Source organism: Lactuca sativa, chromosome 7, assembly GCF_002870075.4.
Source record: "Lactuca sativa cultivar Salinas chromosome 7, Lsat_Salinas_v11, whole genome shotgun sequence".
NCBI lineage: Eukaryota > Viridiplantae > Streptophyta > Magnoliopsida > Asterales > Asteraceae > Lactuca > Lactuca sativa.
This window is the reverse complement of record NC_056629.2, coordinates 157,679,711-157,686,575: the sequence shown is the minus strand read 5'-3', so window position 1 is coordinate 157,686,575 and position 6,865 is coordinate 157,679,711.

The window sequence follows — 6,865 nt, the reverse complement described above, 5'->3', positions numbered from 1 at the left end:
AATCAGCCTTCTTATGGCCCCTCTGATTGCAATGAAAGCAAATTAGACCCGATCTTTTGGTGGTGGTGGTGGTAGTACAATCCTTGTTGAAGTGACCAGTCTTGCTGCACTTGAAGCAGCTCGAACCACCCGCCCTACAAGCACCATCGTGTTTCCAGTCACACCAGCTGCACCAAACTAGATCCTATTGTCCCCTTGATCTCAAATCCACAACCTTGAGCTTCTTCTCCAAGACCTCCGATACATGCACCTGAACTGGCTTCCTCTTCCTCACAGCCTCCATATCAATCTCCCACTTAAGAGCCTAAGTTATCATTTCATCTAATGTCTTGAAGCTAGACATACTCACAAACTCTTGTATCTCATACTTCAACATATCATGGTATTAGGGCTTCTTCATCTACTTGTCCTACACATATTGCAGAACCAACAAGGCCCTCTCACAGAACATGGTGGTGATCTCCGCCACGGTTTAAGTAGTCTAGCAAAGGTCCTAAAACTCCCTTGCCAGGTGTTGAACCTTAATCAAGGGTGCAAAATTAGCGCTAAATCTCATAATAAAGTCATCCCAAGACATCATATCTTTAGCCTCGCCTGCCAAAGCATAGTCCACCTCCTCCCACCATTACCAATCTCTATCCTTCAGAATACATGATAAAAATCTGACATTCGACCCCTTGAGGCAGAAGCTGGTCTGGAAGGCATTCCCGATGTCTGCCAACCACCATATGCTAATAATGGGGTCCTTCATTCCAAAGAACTCAGGAGCCCTACAAACACAAAACTCACGGAACATCAGAGGGTGTTCGCCCACCATAGCTACCACCTCAGTCTGAACTACGCCTAGACACTCATCCAAAATCTCCATGATACCCTCCTTGATCATACCAAAGATTACAGGACTCTTCTCCAAAATGTTGCAGGTAATCTCAAACGAAATGAACTCCCGTTTCTAATCATCCAAGGGTCCGATTCTAGACCCTGAACCCGATCCCTCACCACGACATGAACCACCTTGAGTGACCACCATACTAAAAATAAACAATACAAATCATCAGAAATACACTTAAAGAATCTCACACCATGCGAGTTCTTTAGAATCCTCATGACTCCATTGACTTGAGTACGAATCCAGTGATTACAGTAGTACAGGATCAATACTACCTTCCACACCTATTAGTATTTTCCTCAAGATTCGTCCAGATTGCCTTAAGTGACACCCTAAATTCCAACACTCCACAATCCCACTAAACCACACATTTGCTAATGCTAACATGACTCCTAGGTTCTCCTAGGAATCCCTTCCCACCATTATCCATGTAACACTAAAAAAATGATAATAAATTAAAATTTTCAAAAATCAACCATTCATCAACATTATTTACAAAATAGTCATTGTTTCAAAAGCGTTATTTCAAATCAGAGTTATCCTAAAGACCCAAATACATAAAACAGGAAGTTGTGTGCGATCACGCCTTCACCTTCCTACGATCCTCGGAAGTACCTAAAACCATAAACTAAAACTATAAGCCAAAGCTTAGTGAGTTCCCTTGAAGTACCATCACACAACATATAATAAAACATATAACGGGTCCACAACCTCCTAGTTTGATTACCCCTAGCCCACAACCTTTCGGTTGGATTGCCCAATATATAACGGGTCCACAACCTCCTATATTGATTACCCCTAACCCACAACCTTCCAATTAGAATTCCTTGACCCACAACCTTTTGGATGGAATGCCCCGGTCTGTTGACTTACAACACAAGCAGTACAATCTCAAACCCACCATACCATGTCGATATATACATAACAGATAACATATATCCATGTTAACTAGTAGACATATTTACAAGTCACTATTGTATAGAAACATCCTATATACCAGGATACATAACTAAAGGTGCTAGCATGGGTGCCTTCGACCCATAAGAATAGTAAAGAACTCACCTCATAGTCTGAACGATAGCTGATAAGGTCTCGGCTCCGAATCGCATCTCTACCCATCACTTATCTATCAAAAGTGACCAATTCTCAAATATAATCCAAAATACCCTTAGGTCAAACTTAGTCAAAATCTTGGTCAAAGCCAACCTCACATCGTGACCAGACCTTGGTCACATCGTGATAGTCCACTCGGTCTTATTCCAACTGGACTCGACCCAACCTAGCCAACTCAATCAAAGAAATCACCTGAGATGACATCACGACATGACCACCCACTCTCATGTTGTGAGCTCCAAGGATCTTAATAAGAAAATGGGGGTTATTCAAATCTCAAATTGTGAGATCCTGTGTCTTACGTCGTGAGCACTTAGGATGAAAGTGGGTCCAAACACAGACTGGTAGACCCGGACCCGGAAAACCCGGGAATCGATTAACGAGATTTTATAGGACCAAAAAGCAAACCGGTATATAGGAATCGGTTACGGGTAAGGTACCGGGTAAAGTGGGTCTAGAACCGGAACCCCCAGAAACATTAAAGTGGGTTGGATGGAACCGGGTAAAGTGGTTATAGAATCCAAAAACCCGGGAAATCTGAAATGTTTTGGTAATTACTTAGTGGTTGAACTATGAAAATTTTCAACTATGATATCCCAACTTTGGGGGACTATAATTCATTGAATATTAAACCAAAAATGACAAAATTATGGTCTAAAATCATGTACAAACTCTAAAATACACGTTGCAAAAAACCTTATGATAATACGACTTCAAATGAATCAGATATGCATTTTTAAAGTTTCATAAAATATAAAAATAAAGCTGAAAAACAGAAAATTCATAACATTGATATCCCAACTTTGTGGGACTGTAAGTCAATGAATATGAAACCAAAAATGACAAAATTATTGTCTAAAATCATGTATAAACTCCAGAATACACTTTTTAAAAAAACCTCATGATAATCCGACTTCAAACGAATTATATATGCATTTTTAAAATTTCACAAAACATAAAAATAAAGCTGAAAAACAGAAAATCCACAACATTGATATCCTGACTTTGGGGCATTGTAAGTCAATGAATATAAAACCAAAAATGAAAAAATTATAGTCTAAAATAATTTATAAACTCTAAAATACACATTGCAAAAAAACCTCATGATAATCCAACTTCAAACGAATTAGATATGCATTTTTAAAATTTCACAAAATATAAAAATAAAGTTGAAAAACAGAAAATTCATAGCTTTGATATCCCGATTTTGTGAGACTGTGAGTCAATGAATATTAACTCAAAAATGACAAAAGTATAGTCTAAAAATCATGTTCAAACTATAAACTACACTCTGGAAAAACCTCATGCCAATCCGACTTCAAACAAATAAGATATACATGTTTTAAACTTTCATAAAAACCGGTTCCGATTTGTAACATGGTTTCGGTTCTTAAACCCGGTTTACCCGGACCCGAAGGACCCGAAACCCGGATTAACCGGAATACGGATAAATTCATTCTTTAAACCTTGGACCTAGACCAGTTCTGCATATTACGGTTCTAACGGTTCCGGTTCCGATCTGATTCCAGTTCTCAACCGGTTTTCCGGTTCTAAATCTCATCCCTAGTGAGCACCGCCCGAAGCTAAAAGTCACCATTTTAAGTCCTTATTCCCTTAGGTACTTGAATCCATCACATACAGAAGTTAAATGGGACTCCTAAAGTCCATAAAAATGTTTCCTTTATGGTCATTCTTGCACCATGCATGATCCAACCCATTCTAGGTCAAAACTGAAGAAATATGCTTTAAACTCCCATGCATGCCTCTCATACCTCACCAACTTCTAGATCTGAACAATATGGTGATCAAGGAAATCTTAGACTCCATAAAGTTGATAACTTTATGGATTTACTACACTCAAGCATGTGACAACCCGATATTTCAACTCTTTGTAATGACCTAAAAAGTCAAGTATTGTAGCTACTTTTGAAATAAATGAAATTAACTTAAAAAAAACGAAATGTGTAAAAGTCTCTATAGGGATGTCTATTATGCTAGATAACCTTAAACCATGATCGTACGTAAAAAGAATGCCCAAATCTGGCTTCGTATATTGAAGTTAAGATTTTTCCAAGTTCGGCTTAGCAACAGACAACTAAAAACTCGAATCGGAGATCGAGCGACTTTTGGCCGGAATGACCTAAACGAGAATCGAAGGTCTCAACAATGGTATTCTAGCGGTAAAAAGTTTGGCAAAAACCAACGTCAGATAAAGAAGTTGTGAATTTTTGAAGAAATTCCTTAATCACGTCATTTTAATAAATAAATAATAAAAATAATTTCAAAATTTGCCAACGGAATCTAAACGAAAGTTGTAGATCTTAGTCTCACCTTCACGTGGATATAAAGAACGTCGAAAACGGAGTTCGTATGAAGGAGATATGAATTTTAGAAGTTTATTTAAATTAAATATAAATTTAAATATAAACTCTTGGTAATATCCGAAGAGGAGTCAGCAGATAGGACCGGAGTACGCCCTGCGTACCCTCGTACGCCCCACGTACTCGAATCAAGGGCCTCGGATCGTCCACGTCGCCCCTACTCCTCTATGCTCTCCCATCCGAAATACGTAAGCGCTGACGCCCCAGTACGCACTGCGTACCCTCGTACGCCCAGCATACCGAGGCGGTTCAGCACCCCTATAAAAGGGATGCGAGGGTTTTCGAAAAACTTGCTCATTTCTTCTCATTTCTCTTATGTTTTGCCTCGTTTTCCGTGCCCGTTCAAACCCGAAGCCCTGGTCATTTTGCTCAAGTCCCGAAGGTCGATTTTACTCCCGAGATTCCCGAGAATCCCGAGAAAAATCCGTTCCCCAAGACGAAACTCTGCCCGGTTTTCCATCTTGCTATCTTCAAACTTTCAAGTGAGTTCATACCCCTAATCAATATTTTAAATAGTTTTAAATGCTTTAATAGGGGGGGGATACAAGTAGAAACAAACAAGTTATTGAATCATTGATATGTATTTTATAACTGTGTTTGTCATTTAACAGATTTCACATGCTACAAAATGTGATGCATGAAATGATTTTACATCTTAAAAACACATTGTTACTAAATCTTTTACCTTTGAAATGTTTATTAAAATGACATCAAGTCATTGTTAATTATTGTTCAAAACCCATAAGATGTTTTACAAAACCATTTTACATTCTTGAACTAAACTATGCATATACACTTATATTATTATATATGTATTGATTTTATAGTTTACATCTTTCATTTAGTTTCCCACACCCTTGAGTAGTAAGAGTGTATAAACCTACATGATCAATCAGTTATATTACAGTAAATTATCATAGGGATAATTTGGAGACATCAAACATTACTTCTATTACAAGGAATCACACAAGAGTCAGTTCATTCATGAGTCTATACTAGTACATTACCTGATACATGAATACCTACAGAGGTTTACCTGATACATGAATATGTTTACATATACTTACTTGTTACATGGACACACATACATGAATACCATACATGAACACTTTTACATAGGTGCATTATCCTGTATTCACTTACCTGCATATTTGTACTTAGGACTACGAGGATGATTTATTAGTACTTACTGTGTAAATTGTCTTTCCTATCCCGGTTCAATGGGATAGCTAGACGGGACTTACCATTCCGAACCCCACTGATTAGCACCAGTGGTCAATGACCATCTTCGGAGGTCTAAGGTTACTATTTATATTAGGTAGATCGATTGGGACTAACCCTTCCACCCACCTGCTGCTGCTACAGAGGACAATTGGACAATCTTCGGATGTTCATTAGGTTATACATTTCGCTTAATGCGATGTTGTGTTAGTCCTAGTACCCAGTGACAACACTTACAGTAGTACCTTTTCCTGTTTACTTTATTTTGTGATACATTCACATAAACGATGAGTTAGACTAAGCACTTTTAGTACTAGTCAATACAAAGGAAAAACTATCATTTTACAAACAGAACATTCGGGTCTTGGTAGAAGACTACACTTCATACTTACAAAACATTCGGGTCTTGGTAGAAGACTACACTTTATACGTACAGAACATTCGGGTCTTGGTAGAAGACAACACTTCATACTTACAAAACATTCGGGTCTTGGTAGAAGACTACACTTTATACGTACAGAACATTCGGGTCTTGGTAGAAGACTACATTTCATACTTATAGAAAATAAGGGTTTTTTCTAGGGATTTCATACTTACCTCAACATTTTCATTTAAAGGTTTACATGGCCTTCATAACAGATTTTCACAAACAAGGCAATGACACTATTATACTTATGAATTCACCAGCTTTAAAGCTGATACTCGCTTTCAAAATAACTTGTATTCTCAGGTCATCAGTAGACAGGTACGGAGGCCAGGTTTTGAGAAGACGGAGCAGACAAGTCTCGTCTTTTATTTTGATTGTATATTTTTGGTGTCTTATTACATAAAAGAACACACATGTATTAAACTTTACTTATAATGCAATGGATGATGTTGTTGCTTGTTTATTATATTACACTGTTGTGATACTGTACATGACGTCCTCCACCCCTGAACGTTTCCACCGTTCGTGGTTTTGGGGTGTGACAAAGCATACTATACATGAAGAAAAGTGGACAAAATCCTAGAGCTACCCATGAAATGTAATAAAGTTTGGATCTTCGATACTTACAAAGGTCCAACAGCAAGAAGGTGTGATTATAATGTTGCTACTTGTCCAATGCATCACTAGATTTTTCCTTTAATTCCTCTTCTTCTCTCCTTCTTCAAGCTATAAATGGCACCAAAATGGTTAAGAACTTCAAGGATGATAAATCTCAAGGTTGTTTGGGCTTAGAGTGTGAGGGAGGCAGAGGGTGAACAACCCTAGCCCCCTCTT